General features: G+C 44.3%; 2 protein-coding genes across 2 annotated transcripts in view; both read right to left on the bottom strand.

Moving 5' to 3' along the window:
• Positions 1-14,568, bottom strand: part of LOC142387547 (uncharacterized) — a 31,677-nt gene extending 17,109 nt beyond the window's left edge. Inside the window, exon 1 of the mRNA XM_075472646.1 lies at positions 14,456-14,568. The gene's annotated coding sequence lies outside the window, so the exon portion shown is untranslated. The remainder of the gene's footprint in view (positions 1-14,455) is intronic.
• LOC142397757 (protein NLRC3-like) overlaps positions 1-18,705 on the bottom strand; it is a 104,362-nt gene that overhangs the window by 76,382 nt on the left and 9,275 nt on the right. The gene's annotated exons all lie outside the window — the stretch shown is intronic.

The raw sequence follows: 18,705 nt of genomic DNA on the forward strand, positions 1-18,705 counted from the left end.
GATTAAAGCTTACAAACCAAAGGACAAAAGCAAAAAGAGACAGGAAAAAAGAGAGCTTGAATTAACAGTTTTACATTTCTTTGAAAATGCAGAGCTATATCCAACACTGCCAGGAGCAATAAACATACAAGGAGATTCTGAAATAAAAGATCACAAAATATCTCATGAACGTCCAGAACTACAAATAGCGACATCAAGCAGTCATGGAGCTCCTGAGCCAGACGCCGTCTGTAATTCAGATCAGGCAAGGGGACAGCTCCCACAATACCAAAAATCACCAGAACTGGCACCACCAGTTCAAAAGGCATCTTCTGAAGAACATAAGAGTCCAACAGCGTCAGCACCGAGTTCGATAGAAATGACGCAGAGACAGTATGTGCCGTGGCAGACGCTCGTCCTAGCGAGGCTGGTTGCCAGACTGCCGGACATTCACACAGGTGCAAGTAGATGGATAAGAGCTTTTGAACAAGAGACTGTGCATAAACTGTTGACTGTGGGACACATTAAGGCAGTGTGGGCACTGTGTTTTGGAACTTCTACCATGGAGGGCATTTTGAGACACAGTGAGAATGACTGGATGTTAAGCCACCGAGCTGATGGAACTGACTTTAATGCATATCGAGCTGCACTCTGGAGAGCATTACGAGCTGAGTTTCCTTTAAGAGTGGACCTCGAAGCATTTAAGGGGGAGCCACTGTCAGGAACAGAGAGTCCGGCTGTGTACATTGCACAACAATTGCAGAAATGGACACAAGTATGATCTTCTTTTGGGGAAGATTATGCAATAAAATTTGCTTCCTCTGGAAGGAATCATGAAAAATCCAAAGATCAAAGGTTGAAAGCACAACTGGAGAGGACAACCGAGGCTAAGTTAGCCTTTGAAAGTTTGAAACAAAATTAGCAAAAGTCATCCAAAACCGCCAACACTAGTCTATGAGAAGCCATTTTTCTTATATGTCTCCAATAGACACCATAAGATTTCAGAACTAATAAATCAGAGTAGGTGTGTTGTGACTCGGACAGGATGTTTGCAGGTTGTGCATCTTTTGACACGTCCAGATGTGAATACAGAAGTGTACTACATCGGATCCTGCACATGTCATTCCATGTGAGTTTGAAGGAGAACCACATGAGCGTGTGTCAGAAGCTGTGAGATGCATTAAACTGAGACCTGACTTAGAAGCAACTTCACTTGTGCAGGCTGATGTCACTTATGTTGTGTATGGTTCATGTTGTGAGATCATTTGGGTAATCATGCAGTTTTTGCAGTTGTGAAACAGGAAGGCGGAGAACTTTGTGACGGTGAAAGCTCAGAAGTGTGAACAGCCATGTTCGGCAGAGTTGGCTGAACTGAAGGCACTAACGGAAGCATGTTGACTGGTGAAAGGTAAGGTTACGAATGTGTACACAGATTCTGCATATGCTCATGATATTTGCTATTTGTTTGAAGCAGTTTTGAAGCAGAGAGGGTTCAGGAGGTCAGACGGAAGTCCAGTGCGACATGATGTCCAAATGAAGGAGCGGATTGCAGTCATGAAAATTGAAAATTGGCAGTGATAAAGTGTCAAAGAATCGTAAAGGTAACGAAACGGTCGGTAAAGGTAATAACGCGGCTGATGAAGCAGCGGAAGTAGTATCAAAGTGCCAGCTTGCTGTTTTGGCACCAATGGTGTCACTGGAGCCAGATGTCACACCACCACATGGATATTGGTCATACATATTGGATAAATAGTCGTACAAAAAATGTTTTGGGTAAGAGAATTGATTCATCTGTCTGTCATTCCATCAGAGATTAGCTCAAATAATGGTTAAGTGTTTGTATAGAAAAGTGCAAGAGGTATTCTGCAGCAGCTGCGAATCAAGCAGCGCTGTGGGGCCGTTTATCATCCACAAAGTCAAGGGATGGTTGAGAGGATCAATGGAACCTGGAAAGTGAAATTGAATTGAATCTGTGCGTCAACTAAACTAACTAGATGCTTTGCTGCTTGCACTAATGAGCTATCGTATGCAGACTCATAGAGTCACGCACTAACACCGCATAAAATGCTAACGGGTCGACCCATGCCGGCACCTCAGGGAGAGGTCCCTTTAAAGGGCCCCACTTGAGTAGTTGCGAACAGAGTGGACAGCTTACATGAAGCAACTAACTGCAATCCACAGAACAATCTATCTACAGGAGGAGTCCAGAGACTCAGGTCTCGAACAGCTGGTTGAGAGGCCAGTGGTGCCAGGCGACCAGGTGCACATCAAAGTGTTCCGAGGGGAGTGGCTTGAGCCAAGACGAGAAGGACCGTACACAATGGTGCGAGTAACGTCAACAGCAGTTCAAGTGGAAGGTAGCAACACATGGTACCATTTGAATCACTGCACTAAGGTTCGGACTAAAGACACAGACGGAGTTGAGTCCGAGGGAAAGGATGAACAAAAGGAAGAGGTTAAGATTTCTGACACTTATGAGCATCCAGGTGTGGATGCTGGCCGACAGCATGGGCTCAGGAGAACGAAGCCTGGAGATGTGGGACGGGATCCCGCATCCAGGAGAGGCTGGAAGGGTCCCGTGATGAAGCCACCCCGCAGGGAAGTAGCCAGCCTGGGTCGGATGAGTATGATGCAACAATACACACCCACTCAGACCATGCCACGCCACAAACTTTGCCAGCAATACACACAAGAGCTAGTTGTGAAAAGGCAGATGTTAAGCTTGAATTTAAGTACATGGGAATAAAGGATGGTGAGGAGGTGTGGATCATGGGTCTGGAGGAGGAGACGACCAGATCACCGCCTCCATACGCCACAAGAAAGGGGCAATCTGGTAAGATCATGTCAGATCGGGTCAGAAATAGTTGTTCGCAATGGTTGTAAGAATAGAAAGATTTCTCGTGAAAGTCTAGGGGGACTTGATACCATTAGCACTACAGGACAGAATAATCATGTTAATCCAAGAACAGACGGTGTGTACATGCACAGGTAGAGTCAGGGAAACAGTGTAACTGTGGAAGATGGGTTAAGGATATGTGGTATAGATGGGCATGGTACACTACGAGAGAACTGACAGCGACGGAGTGTCTCATATGTGCAGACGCTCCAGGAGCATTGCCTGTTGTTGTTCCAGAGCCACACACCTTCAGGGACGGTGCAGTGGTCCAGCAACGGGAATGCAGGAAAGGTAGGTTCACATCGGCAGAGGATAAATGGTTATTGTTTCCTATGTGTGGTATTAAGTGCAGATTGATGTTTGGGCCAAATAAATTACGGAGTTGTTTTCAAAATAAGGGAGGGCCACTAATTGGAGTCTTCTTGTGCTGAATTTAATCATAATACATCACAGGATGGGCCTCCGACTGATTATAGAGTAGATTACGATGGTGAGTTTGAATGCTTTTGGAACTCACGTAGGTAATACTACTGTTGAATGAAACCAATATTTATTAGGATTTATTTATTTGGACCAGTAATGCGAAAATATAGAAATGATCATTTTAACTCTATATCTTTTTGGGGATCAGACACACCCGGTAGCTGAGAGTTACTGGATGTGTGGAGATGATGTTTTGTTAAATGTGTTACCCAACAGGTGGATAGGTCTTTGGGCACTGGTGAGGAGGAAGACATCGGTTGTGTTAATGTATGACAAGGTAAACGAGATGCGAGGTTTGGATGTGGAAAAAGGGAGAGTTAAAAGATCTAGTGATGGCTACATCAGGGATAAGCACGTTTACTTGGATGCAATAGAGCAGCCGAGAGGGGTTCCTTTTGAGCTCAAAGCACGCAGGGAGATTGCAGCTGGATTTGAGTCTATTTTGCCGTGGATCATAATTAACAAAATGTGGAGTGGATTAATTACATATACTACAATCAACAGAGAATTCTTAACTACACGAGTGAAGGGTTTGCAGGCTTTGGAGAACAACTACATGAGACGAGTATGATGGCTTGGTAGAACAGACAAGTTTTAGAATGGATATTAAAAGGGAAGATTGGTGTTCGCCGAATGGTTGGGTAAAATGTTGTACATTTATACCCGGGAACACTGCAGCTGGTGGAACGTTTACAACGGCCGTGAAGAAGTTCAGAGAATGGAGAGAGGAGCCGACGTGTGATGCTGGTGGAGGTGAACGGTGGTGGACTGGTCTGTTTGGGATTTTGGGAGAAGGGGGAGCGATTACGGTTAAAGCTGGAATAGCAATATTGTTGATAGTGAGAATGGTTTCCCTATTGGTGTGTTGCATCATACCCATGCTGAGAAGGTGTTTGCTGCAAGTGATGTTCAAACAAACAGTGGAAGGAATCTGGAAGCAGATGACCATGCGAGACCAGGTCTGAGGACCAACGCATGGGAGAGCGGGTCAACGAATGAAGGTTATCAACGGACGGTTCACAAGATTCTTTCCTTGAGCGTGGAACCAAGTATAGTCTGACAGGGAGAAGAGATGCTGAAGATCTCTTTGATTGGGAGTGACGTACTGGTGACCTCTCCTCCCAGAGTTAGCTTAGCAGTTCCAGACCCAGCCGGACGGATGTTCGGCCAGAAGCAGACGACACCAGAGTACGGGAGATGGGACGGGACTGGAAGAGCTGCATTACATTGCATTTTATTACTATTTGTTGTGTGATAATCCATAATTTTATGTATTGTACTTGGTACAAAACTGTGATTAATTGATTTTAAGGTGATATATTCATTCTATGTGTATTATCAATCAAAATTGATCACTAATATGTGCATTGCCAGTTGTGTAAGTCAACTGTTCGGAGTGCGACCTTGGTAAAGTGGTCGGTCGCCAAGTGAAGTGGGGCCGTAGGTGAGTTTTCCCAAGATAAGAACATGAGTTACGAAAGTAGCAGCCGGTGGGTTTTTCGCACCTATGCACTGCGAACAGTGGACGAGTGAGATGGCAATGTAAAACTTGTAGTGTTGTTGAATTCGATATCGTTTAATTTAATTTAATCATTTAATGTGATTCGGGTACACATATATATATTCCTTTTCATTTATTCAAAATGGTCCCGTTGATTGATATTGTAGAATTATTAGGATAATTTAGTGTTGATTATGTTAATTAATTCTTAATTAACTATGCGGGATGATTTTCTTTCATTTTAGATTATTTCTTTATTAAATCACTGATAAGTGATTTCAGGGGGGACTATGTGGGAGAAGGATGTCATGACATTCTCATGACATCTGGCCTAGTTACATCGTGTGCCTTGCTGACTGGTTCAGATGAATATTGTTGATAGTTAGAATGAGTTGTTTAACATTAGGCGCCTCCAGAGAGTGCCACGTACGGTTGTTTTGATAAAGACAAGCATAAAGAGGTATCACAGAAGGAAGACAGCGGACATTTTGTAACATCCTGTAGGCATATTTGCTGTGACAGTTTGTTCAATAAACTCCCCAATGGACGGCTGACCAACGCGTGATTCGACTCATTTTCTCCACAACAAAGGCAGAGAGAGAGCGAGCGATTCTGTTGTTAAGAACTTGGGAGCTAATGTGCCCTGTTAGCACTTAAGCACTTTGTGGATACTACTGAAACGTGAAGATTGTGACGACGTGATAAATTTGATTTGTTTAGATCAGGGGTGTCAAACTCATTTTGGTTCAGGGGCCGCATACAACCCATGTGATCGCAAGTGGGCCGCACTAGTAACATCACAAAAAAAACTTAAACCTTAATTTACACCAGAATTGAAGGATGTTAAATGCTGGGGAGTTGTAATGCATGCTGCAAAGATTTGTTACACAATGTATTCAGTACCACTTAATTTAAACAAGAGTTTTTTTTGTTCTGAACTGTCTTTGGCTCACTACGTGTTTGTCGCCCACTAAAACATCAACAGGCAGATGACAGAAAGAAAAAGAGAGAAGAATATAATCATATGAACACTAATGGCCCATTTTTCCTTTTTAAACTTGTAACAACATGGGAACGTTTACTTATGGTGCCAAAACACAATTCTTGTAATATCTTCTCAATAACTGTAATAACATCTGAAAATACTCCAAACACGTCATCTTATTCAAACGGTGCAGTAGGTGGGGTTTGAAGATAAATTGAGTCGTGCGTAAAACTGCGTTTAAAGAAAAACTGGATAATAACTCAGTGCACCCACTTAGGTTGCGCCCCGCGCTCCCCCACTGCTGGCTCCTGACACTTGGCATTTTTTGGCCTTCACCAGAGCATCAATATCAGGTTTCAAATCCTGTGTAGCAACACATTTCACGATGTCATTCAAGTGTGCGTTTGATAATCTTGACCTGTGCTTTGTTTTGTTGACGTTCATAATAGAGAACGCTTGTTCACACACATAGGTAGTTCCAAACATGGACAAAACCTTTGCAGCCAAGGTTGTTAATCTTGGGTACCCTGGCAAGAGATATTGGTAAAACGTACCTAAGCCCACCGACGCAAATTTCTGCTTTAAATCGGAATCACATTGCAAATCAAATAACTCAAGTTGAATGTCAGCGGGCATATCAGATGCGCTGACTGTAAATGGCGAGCGAAAAAACGCAAATTCCTTCTCCAGCTCCCCGAAGACCTGAAATCTGCGCTCGAACTCCTGCAGCAGTTCTGTGATTTTATTTTTGTATTCACCCAAATCAGGTTGGCTTGCGCGCATTGCTGCGAGAAGTGGGAAATGAGAGACGTCACCTTTGGAGAGCTGCGTCTCCCACAGTGACAGCTTCAACTTGAAGGCACATATGCTATCGCAAAACTGTGTGACGACTCTATGGCGACCCTGCAACGTTTTGTTAAGATTACTCAGGTGCTGTGTAATATCAACCATGAACGCCAGAGCCCTCACCCATTCTGGACATTTCAATTCTCCTACTGGCCTGCCCTTCTTCTCCATGAACTGCCCAATTTCCCCCCGTAATTCAAAGAAACGTTTGAGTACGGCACCTCGGCTTAACCACCACACTTCAGTGTGGTATGGTAAACCAGCTGTAATAACATTATCACTGAGAAAACAGTCAAACTGACGGTGATTTAGACCTCGCGCTCGGATGAAATTCACAGTTTTGACAACCACACTCATGACATGATCCATTTTTAGTGTTTTACAACACAGTGCTTCTTGGTGCAAAATACAATGAAATGTCCAAAAGTCCCGCCCTCCGTTGGCTGCCTGCACCTTCTCCCTGAATTTTGTGGCAACACCTGCCTTTCTCCCGACCATTGAAGGGGCGCCATCAGTGGCCAGACTGACAGCACGGGACCAGTCCACCCCGACTTTATCCAGTGCTGCAACGACAGAGCTGAATATGTCATCAGCTGTTGTTGTGTCCGTCATAGGCACTAACTGAAGAAACTCCTCGGTGACGGTCAAAGTCGCATCAACACCTCGAATAAAAATGCAAAGTTGTGCAACATCTGTGATATCGGTGCTCTCATCAATTGCGACCGAAAATGCAATAAAGGACCGTATTTTGTCCGCCATTTGACTGCCTAAGTCTCGTGAGAGATCTTCAACCCTATCTGCAACTGTATTCCTGGACAGACTAATGTTGGCAAAGGCAGATTTCTTTTCGGGGCATACGACTTCTGCAGCATGCAGTATGCATTTTTTCACCAGTTCACCATCCGAAAATGGTTTGGATGCTTGCACCAACTCGTTTGCAATAAGGTAGCTAGCTTTCACTGCTCCTTCACTGATATCACGGCTGCGAGTAAATGCAGACTGCTGTTTTTTCAGTCCTGCTAATAATTTGTTTATCTTCTCTTTTCTTAATTGTCCCTGCAAATGATGAAACTTTTCCTTGTGTTGAGTCTCATAGTGGCGCCGAATGTTATATTCTTTGAGCACTGCAACCTGTTGATATACCAGGCACACTGGCTTTGCATTCACCTCTGTGAATAAATAATACTCTGTCCACTTCTCCTGGAAAGCTCGGCACTCTACATCAACCTTTCTTCTTTTAGATAGCGACATTTTGCTGTGTCACCCCTGACAATTTCGATAGCAAGCAACTTTAACAGCGGCGATGCTCGTGGGAAAGCAGCATCTTTGCCAGGGCTGGGAGCGCTCGCAAAAACATGCTGTTTATTTCTTGATCTCTTGTCATGCCAGGTCTTGCTTTTGCTTTGCTGCCCCCAGTGGCGGAATTGAGCATTTCGGTTATTTCTTCTAAAGAGCATAGCTCGCCACAGGAATGGGCTAGAGATTTGATTTTTTTTCCCAGACACTCATAATTTTTTTCTCTCTACGTCTGGGCCGGATGAAACCCTCTCCGGCCCGCGGGCCGTATGTTTGACACCCCTGGTTTAGATCAACCACTCTCAGAGATCGCATGAAACAGCGATGGCGGTGTCTTAGCTCTGTGTTTTGGTAAACCAGCTTGACCGTCGGAGCCCAGTCCACTGACTCAGTAGCTAACACCGCGCTGGGACAGCCTTCAAAACAAAGCCCAAACGTAGCCCGTATTACATTTCGCACATATCTTTGACGAAGTGGTCACCGCAGACACGAGCATTTGCAGATTCAGCCCCTCCAGTCTGTAAACGTAGCTTAGCTATCCACTTTTTGTGGCGTTGTTCTGTGAGTTTTTTTCCATTTCTCACCTCTATGGGCGATTACCTTAGGTACTCGATAGTAACCCTTTCCCTTCTCTCGGTTAGACCGATTGCTACATCCACAAAATTGAAGCATTTTGGGCAAAAAAGTGGCAGACAAAACACAGCGTTTTCAATGGGCTCCAGCTCAGGTTGCCCACCACTTAGGTTCGCGCACTTAGAAAATACGGAAGTGACGTCAAGTTTGAAACCCTCCTATTCATTATTTTTCTGGACTCTACCTTTCCGACGGAAGCGAGCCCCCCACCGTGGCAAGCGCAGCCATAGACATAATATAGGTAGACGCCATAGACATAATAGGCTATAGGTTGACGCCCCTTTCGCCTCTGGGTCGCGTTAAATGTCGCCGCCATCTTGCTAGCGGAGTCATTTGCGGTCATTTGCATCAAGATGCCTACTTCCTGCTCAGCATGGGGATGCTCTACCATCAGAACGCTAGAATCAAGATCGCGAGGAATTACCTTTCACAAGTAAGACTGAAAAATTGTTTGTATTCCTATTTTGCCATTATAGAAGTATGTTATGTTTCATAAAGTATGTATTATGTTGAGAGCTAATAACAGTTAGGTGCCACTAGAATCAGACTAACGTGAAACGTGAAATGGACATAGAGAGCAAAGCCTAACGTTATTATATCGTTCGTCAACAGAGGATAATATTGGCGAGAAATATAGGGTATATGTTTAATCTACCGTTGCTTGTTTGTCAGTAATTACAATGTATATAATGTATTTATATAGCATTTATGGTTGCGATGGAAAAACGTGTTTAGGCTGAGCGACAAGTGCATCTCAGAATAGAGTATCCTAGTCAGGTTAATTTGTTCTGTTATTTGTCTCAAAAAGTGACCAGATTAAAACAAAAAAGGCTTGAAACATGCCACTGTTTGTGTAATGGTTCTACTATATCTGAAGGTGTCACTTAATGAATGAAACTACGAAAAAAATGCATCTCTTTTGAGATGCACCTGCATGTCAGTCACTCGGCAGAAAAGCAAGTATTTGCGTTTTTTAGATGCACCTGTATTATGAATCTGACTGACTGGCTAGCTACCCTTTCTCACCCTTTTAAGGTTTCCCAAAGAGAAGCTGATGAGGAGGCAGTGGGAAGTTGCTGTGAAAAGGGAAAACTTTTCCGCCACTGAAAGGTCCATGCTCTGTAGTCAACACTTTCAGCCAGAGTTTTGAATTGGACCAAGAGTGTAGAACTGTTGTCCAGAGGCCGGGAGTACTTAATCAGTTTGGTGATGAAGGATGGAACACCCCTTCATCGATCAAAGAGGTCTTTTAGGGCGTATTCAGACCAGGAAAGTCCGATAGTTCACTTGCTTTGGTCCGAACCTTTTTTTTTTCCATTTTGGTGCGGTTCGCTTTCAGACTGTACATTTCAGTAAACGGACCAAAATATGTCAACAAAGCCACGCGCCCTGAAGTCGTTTGGCTATTGGTCAGAATCGACACGCGCAACACAAAGTGCTAAGTTCAAAAGTGAATGTATTCATGGACGCTTTCCGTGCCGTTATTGCTTTTAATATAATCAAAACTATATGTTTTTTCAACGTTTTGCTATTTTCACAACTGTGTAATTACTATGCTGCTGTACAAGTAATTTATCAACAACGACGACAAAGGGCAAGGCGGCTACGGAGGATAACGCTGATGTGTGCTCATCAAGCTGAGATAATTCGGGCTCTTAGCTTTACCACAGCCGGTCTAGTAATTAGAAGAACGACACTCTGTTCTGTTACCTAGCAGCAGACAAACGACGGATGCTCCCGAGGTACAAAAAAAGCAAAAAGTCTGGGATTAGGTCCGGTCTGCTTTCACACCTCCAAAAGATCCGCACCAGGGTTCGTTTGATCCGGACCAAGTCCGACCTTTCAGCTCGGTCTCGGTCCGCTTGTTTGGTCCGGACCAGAGTTCGGTGGTTTGTATTCAGACCATCCCAAAAGGTCCGAACCAACGAAAATCTGGTCCGTTTGGTCGTTTGGTCCGGACCAAACGAGGTAGGTGTGAATACGCCCTTAAATAGTGACTCTTCCACGTGTGCATGCTCTGCATATGCATGCATATGATGCTTTGTTCTCTTGTTTAATCTTTTTGCTGTCTGCTGTTGAAAATCCTTTATGTTCAGTGTTTTTCAGTTCATACAGATGAAAGTGGAAAAGGAACTTGAAATGTCCATTTACAACCTTCAATGAGCAAAATTACCGGGTGCTCTTTGGAGGCAGGGCTCCAGAGTGCGACCAATTTTCTCAATGGTGCGCCTAAAAAAAAAAAATCTCTGGGTGCACCGGTGCAACCACCCGTTCGAGGAAAAAAAAAAAAAAAAAGTCTACGCGACTCTGAAAGTCTCCCTGTGGTTCAACAACAGACACACGTTAGACCCATATCGTGGTCTAAACCAATCAGAGATAGTGAAGGGCAGGACCCCGCTCTGATTGGCCCGTGTACGTTTGAACACGTGCTTGCTGTAGTCAGACAGAGAGGTGATGAACCTCGGCTCGTCAGATAAACAGTGGATGTAGCCGCGGGTAATAAGATGAAAAGAACGATTGACAACTTTTAGGTTAAGTTAAGGCCTGATTCATCCGAAAATAACCACAACTAATGCTCTGACACGGAGGCATCAACCTCCCACGTTATGTCATGCCCTGCTCCGGAGCTAGCATCAGATAATGAGCTAGCATCCGGAGCTAACATCAGATAATGAGCCACATACGATCGACTCAGAGCCAGAACCAACTGAAATTAAAAGGGATAAAATTTCTAAGAGAGTGGCTTGACCAGTTTACCTGGCGAAGATGCAGTAAAGCCGACAATATAATGCACTGCATTTACTGTAAAGTGTGGCAATAGTGCATTTGTGACTGGTTCTAATACATTTCGAATTGAAACGCTGAAAAAGCACAACGCATCTATGAAACACATTACCTGCTCAGTGTCCCCTCTCCCCGCTGCCTTTCAGCGGCAGGCAGCAGCTGAAAGCACCTGATCGTTCAGGAATGCGTCATTGTGTGCGGCCGTATCTTGAGGAGAGGAAGACTGATATATATATTTAACCCAACTACAGGAGTTGGCCATCCGAGGGGGATGTGACTGCAATGGAGGATAGTCCATAAGACATTGAGCCATGAGATGTTCAGTTTGAAGCCCTTAAAACACTTGCTATTTTAATTTAGATTTTCTTTTTATTTAATTTATCTTGAGATGTTTTAAGTTTAAATTTCAGGTCAGTGAAGCACTTTAAGCACCAACAATTTTTCAGTAAGTAGTTAGTAAGTTAAGTTCAGTAAGTTTGTAGAATTGTACTTCAAATAAAGAACTTTATTTTGACCACATTGCTAGTTAATAGACATATATGGACAGCGATTGTAAAATAAATAAAGTGAACCTGTAAAACTGCAGTGTTAAATGCAATGCGTTTGAAAATTTGGGTGCACCTGACTTTTGTGCTGGTGCACCTAAGAAAGAAAGTTAGGCGCACCAGTGCAACCAGTGCAAAAGTTAGTCTGGAGCCCTGGGAGGTATCTTGGTTTGCCATGATCATACTAACAAAACATTTTCTTTTGAAGGTACCTGTCTGTCATGGGGTTCGTCATTAACATTGACACCCTAATGTTGATGTGTCCGGAGCTGCTGCAATGTCAGCAATACATCTGCACGTACCGGTTCAGCCAGGATCACTTGGAGCTCCTTTTCAATTCCATCAGGGCATCAGGTAAGGATCTCAGAAGTTTCTAGATTAAATTGCCTTTCCAAAAAAGTCTGTGATGTCTGAAAAGAGCAAATATCTGTATTAAGTGTCGTGTGCGTTTGTTTTTTAGGGGGCTGGAACAACAATCCCACCGCAGGCCAATTGCAGGGCACCTTCCGCCGCCTCATGGTCCGATGCGGTGTCTCTCCGAACGCTTCAGGGAACGTGGCACCTCAGGATGAGACCGTGTCCCTGTCGGCGGTTGAGATGTCCTCTGCCTCTGAGACGGAAGAGCTTCAATCGCCTTTCGTGAATGTATCTGCTCTGATATGTGACCACAGCTACCTCCCAGCCCGCTTTGGTGGCCTGGTGGAAAACGCACTGGTTTACATCACAGGGTTTGTGGTGCGGCAGATTGTAAGAAAGCTGTCCTGTGGTGTGTGCCGTGCTAGCCTGGTGACAGATGCTGCGCGGGCATCATTTGACCAGAGCTACCACTTGCTGACTTTGAAAAACAGAGGAGGGCTGATGATTCCTTCAGAAGGAACAGTGAAGGTGGTGAGGTCAGCAGAGAGGTTCATTCGCCGGTCTGTATCGGGGCAAGCTGTCAGGGTGTCGGTTAGAGAGCAGTTTGTCCGGGCTGAAATTGGCTCGGATGATGTGTTTCTGCTCAAGGAGCACATTCAGGACAAACAGTTTGGTATAGACAACCACCACTTTTCACTGTTGTCATTGGTTGTGTCCACATTTCACAAACTCAGGCTGCACCACATCGCCAAACTCAGTACACTGAAATTACAGAGTGGCAACAGCCGAAAAAGGCTTAGCAAAACTATACTTTTTAAAGGGTCCTAGCTCCAAGATACAAGCCTAGACACAAGCTTATATATACATACATATTTAAATATTAAATTATTATATTATATTTTATATTACTATATGTGTATTAGAATTAAACTATTGAAATATCATGGTATTTATAATAGCAGCAGGTGTTTTGATGTTTGTTTACATTTGTCTTCTGTATCAGAAGTTTTTGTTTGTGAAATGACTTTTTATTGTCAATTGCACTGTTGCTTAGATGTGAAAATCTTATAAGCATGATTGTATATATATATATATATATATATATGTTATTCCATCACACATAATACTGAGTCATTATATTATATTATGGTATTTATATTAGACTATTTAAATATTTTGAGATATGTATACTTTACTGCTATAGAAATATAGAAAGCTGCAGCTGTTTTGATGTTTGTTCACCATTGTCTTTTTTGTAATGTTGATTTGTACACATTACACAAAGCACATTGAGTTGCCTGTGGTATGAACAGCGCTATATAAATAAAGATGCCTTGCCCTTGTCAAATTACTGTTTATTGTCAATTGCACTGTTCAAGGTGGTTTCTCAATGCACATATTTGAAACGCAGCTATAAAAAACAGACTGACTGCAAGTGTCTCACTATTTGATTTGGAGGGAAATACAAATCATTAAGAGAAATAGTCTTAATGATGGTCAATACGTAGTAGCTAAAGAAGCACCATTTCGATAGTTTAGATTTGTGCACGAGCTGTGTGAGTACAAGAAAAGTGAGCGTCTATCAGCGATTATCATAGACATATGCACAAGTGTCTACTATGGAGATTAGAGCCTAATTAGCGAGATTCAAACATTCAAACATTGAGACAAATCTTTTGGGGGGTACTTCACGTAGATCATACGCCGTTGAATGTAAAAACGACTCAGTGAAATCGGTTGCAAAATGTAAGACAATCGTGATTTTTATCCAGAAAAACCGATGCTCCCGGCAACTTGCCCTTGTTTGACAGACCTCTGGTCCAAACGACTCCGCTAGCAAAATGGCGGCGACGTTTTACGTCACGGCAACGGGCTGAAGCAGTCAATGGGGCGTCTAGCCGCTTTCGGACTGGAGGAACCTTTGGCAGTTCTAATAACCTTTTAATCCGCGGGGCCGTTTTCTCCCGTGTTCGGACATACAGAACTCGGGGTTAGGGTTAATCGTTCCTATAACTACTCTGTCCGAAAGCGGCTAATATGTCTATGGTTCTGCCTGTGTGCAGGCGCAGGAATCAAACCAATGACACAGAGCACTTTGAAGACATTTCTGCTAACGTCTGACCGCTAAATTCATTCTTTTCTGGACTCACCTGCATGCAGCTTTCTGTTGCTATGTTACCAGATGTTCCAAGATGTACCGAGATGAGCCCAGGCTTCGTAGTGTGTGTGCGGTAACTTCGGATGTATTTTGTGAATCTTGTACAGGCGCGTGTCGATGACGTCAGAGGCCTTTCCAACCGGCCGTACCATGTGACCGGTTTAGGAAGTGTTTTTTTCTCAATAAACTTTATTGTTCTATGTAAATGTACAAAAAGCATGGCATACAAAACATTGTACAGATATTTGTAGTGTTGAGCTGACTGTAGAAATATCAACATAATAGAAGAAATAGAATAGAATAGAATAATACTTTATTTATCCCCCAATGTTTATGTTTATTCACTATTTTTATTTATTTATTGTATTTTATTTTATATTTATTTTATTCTATTCTATATATCTACTGTATGCTGCTGCAACAAAACAATTTCCCAAATTGGGATTAATAAAGTATTTATCTATCTATCTATCTAATGGGGGAAATTCAAATTCGTCAAGTAGCTCAACATTTTTTAAAGTATTTACAATGATTGAATTAACAACAATAAAACAACAATAATAAATCTACTACGAACTAAATAATAATAATAAATGACTAAATAGCAAAAATAAACAAATAAATAAAAATCAATCAATCAATTTGAGAAGAACTCAGCAGTCACTGTTATAAAGCCTTATGGCTGTGGGAACAAAGGACCTTCTGAACCTCTCAGTCCTGCAGCACAGAGAGATGAGCCTCTCACTGCAGCTGCTCCTCTGTCCTGTCAGGATGCTGTGGAGAGGATGTTTATTATTCTCCATCACAGAATCTAACTTCCTCCTCATCCGTGTCTCCACCACAGCACCGAGAGGGTCCAGCCTTCTGCCTACAACAGAACCAGCCTTTTTCACCAGTTTGTCCAGGCGCCTACAGTTTCTGTCTGTAGTGCAACTCCCCCAGTAGACAGCAGCATAGAACAGTGCACTCTCAATGATAGTGTGATAAAACATGCACATCATATCACTGCAGACATTGAAGGACCTGAGCCGTCTCAGGAAAAAGAGACGGCTCTGGCCCCTCCTGTACACTGCGTCTATGTTGGCAGACCACTCCAGTTTATTATCCAGCACCACCCCCAGGTATTTGCAGGTCTGAACAGTCTCTATCTCCCCTCCATCAATGCAGACTGACTGGTATGGGGTTTTAGATCTCCTGAAGTCCACCACCAGCTCTTTGGTCTTGGTGGTGTTCAGGAGCAAACAGTTATTTTTGCTCCAGTCAGTAAAGGCCTCCACAAGGTCCCTGTACTCCTTCTCCTGTCCACCGCGCACACATGCCACAACAGCCGTATCATCAGAATACTTCTGAATGTGGCATAACTCTGAGTTGTACCTGAAGTCTGATGTGTACAGGGTGAAAAGAAAAGGAGCCAAAACAGTACCCTGCGGAGCTCCAGTACTGCATTCCAGTGTTCCAGAAACACATTTCCCCATCCTGACATACTGTGGTCTGGCAGACAAATAGTCTATAATCCATGATGTCAGGGAGGGGGCCACCCATACTGAGCAGCTTGTCTTTCAGTATGGGAGGCCGTATGGTGTTGAAGGTACTGGAGAAGTCAAAGAACATGACTTTCACATATGAACCAGGCACATCCAGATAAGCATATGCCCGATGCAACATGTACAGAATCGCGTCTTCCACTCCTATGTGTTTCTGGTAGGCAAACTGGAGGGGATCAAGAGCCTCAGCAACCTGCAATCTCATGCGATGAACAAGAAGTCTCTCCAAAGTCTTCATGATATGAGATGTCAGAGCCACCGGTCTGTAGTCATTCAGCTCCACCGGTTGCCCTAATTTGGGCACCGGTATGAGACAAGAAGTTTTCCACGGTACTGGGACTTTTTCCATCTGAATGCTCATATTGAAGAGCCTCTGAAGAGGGACTGCTAGTTGACCAGCACAGTCCCTCAGAACCCTTGGACAGACTCCATCTGGGCCTGAAGCCCTCCCTGGCTTAAGTCTCCTGAGCTCAGCTCCAACCTCCTCTATAGTTAGACACAGAGGTTGTAGCGGAGGGATGGCGACAGGAGTGATGTTGCTATCAACCATAGAGATGGGGGTGGGGGTGCAGCTGGACAGAGGAGGGCTAGTGGTGGGAGTTGCTGCAGAGGTGGAGGAGCAGCTGGACCGAGGAGGCCAGGCGGTGGGAGCAGCCACAGATGTGGATGTGCAGCTGGACTCTGGATGCCTGGTGGTGGAAGCTGCCGCAGAGGTGGAGGTGCAGCTGGACCGAGGAGGCCAGGCGGTGGGAGCTGCCGCACAGATGGAGGTGTGGCTGGGTTCAGAAGGCCTGGCAGTGGAAGCTGCCGTAGAGGTGGAGGTGCAGCTGGGCGCAGGATGCCTGGTGGTGGAAGCTGCCGCAGAGGTGGAGGTGTAGCTTGGCTCAGGAGACCAGGCGGTGGAAGTTGCTGCAGAGGTGGAGGTACAGCTGGACAGAAGAAGCTTGTTGGTGACAGCAGAGGTAGAGGTGCAGTCAGGCGGAGGCTTGGCGATGCAGGTTGCCATTGAGGTGGAAGTACAGCAGGGCAGTGGAAGCAGTATAGAGGAAGCAGCTGTAGTGGTGGGGGTGGAGGGAGCAGCAGCAGAGGAAGGAAAAGCCACACTGTCAAACCTGTTGTAATAATGGTTGAAAGTGTTGGCTCTGTCCACATCACCTTCTACAGACAGAGTTCTTCAGTCTGTATCCAGTGATGGTCCTCATGCCCCTCCACACCTCCTTGGTGTTATTGTTCTCCAGCTGTCTCTCCACCTTTTTCTTGTACTCCACCTTAGCTCGACGTAATGTCTTTTTAAGCTCCTGTTTTACACTCCTCCGCCTTTTTCTATCCCCATTCTGGAACGCCCTCTTTTTCTGGTTCAGGAGGTCTTTGATGTCACTGGTGATCCATGGTTTGTTTTTTGGATAGCACCTTACAGTCCTGACTGGAATCACGGTGTCCCTACAGAAGTTAATGTAGTCTGTGATGGTGCTGACCCTCCTGTCCATGTCAATGTCCATTTCATCTTCCTCCAGCAGTACAGCCCAGTCTGTGACATCAAAGCAGTCTCTCAATGCATCACTCGCCTCTGGTGACCACTTCCTGAAAGATCTGGTAGTAACAGGAAGTCTTTGTACACACGGTCTGTATGTGGGTTGTAGATAGACCATGCTGTGATCAGATCTACCCAGTGGTGGAAGAGACACTGCCCTGTAAGCCTCCTTCACGTTAGCATAGAACAGATCTAATGTCTTTTCTCCACGTGTTGGACAGTCCACATACTGTACAAAGCCAGTCAGGCAGGAGGATAGAGAGACGTGGTTGAAATCTCCTGTGATTGCAATGAATGCCTCAGGATGTTGGGTCTGTATCCTAGCATGGATGACGTCACACTCTGTTGTAGGTGCCGCCCTCGGTGGAATGTAAACAATGATGACGACTGTGTATGGGAACTCTCTGGGCCCATAGAATGCACGGAAACCAACTGACAGCAGTTCGATGTCTGGACAACAAACCCTCTCCTTAACGGTCACATTGCGGGGGTTTACCCATCTCTGATTAAAGAACAGTATAACACCCCCGCCTTTCCGCTTACCGCCGCTCGTACTCGGGTCATGATCCGCTCGTACGGCTGTGAAGCCGGGTATGTCCACACATGAGTCCGGTGTGTTGTTGTTCAGCCAGGACTCAGACAGACAGATCAAACTGCTCTCCTTATACAGCCGTTGGTTCCCCACAAGCGCCTCTAACTCATCACACTTGTTTGGTAGCGAGTTAGCGTTTCCCATAATCACAGAGGGCAGAAAAGTTTTGTACCTCCACCTCCTGTTGTGCCTCTTTGTCTTTAGTTTCGCTCCAGCTCTGCATCCACGGTACAGCTTTTTAAGCTCGGTCGGAATTGGATGTTTAATTCCGCGTCCAATCCTTGACAGTGCCAACAGTTCTTGTGTACACTGCTTTAGTAGTAGTGCACATTGTCAAAAAAATTAATTAAAACAAAAAAGCAGATCAATAAAAACTAACTAAAAATGTTTAGATAGAAACAAAAAATGAAAAATGACCAATAATCATATAAACGATGAGAAAAATTGAGAGCTACACAGACTTGCTGCCGATAAGGTCGGCGCAAAGCAACCGCATAATGAACCGCATAATCAACATGTTATTCTGTGTATGAGTCTTTTATGTCACAACAACCATCTTTTTTCTTTTTTCCCCG

Source organism: Odontesthes bonariensis, chromosome 2, assembly GCF_027942865.1.
Source record: "Odontesthes bonariensis isolate fOdoBon6 chromosome 2, fOdoBon6.hap1, whole genome shotgun sequence".
NCBI lineage: Eukaryota > Metazoa > Chordata > Actinopteri > Atheriniformes > Atherinopsidae > Odontesthes > Odontesthes bonariensis.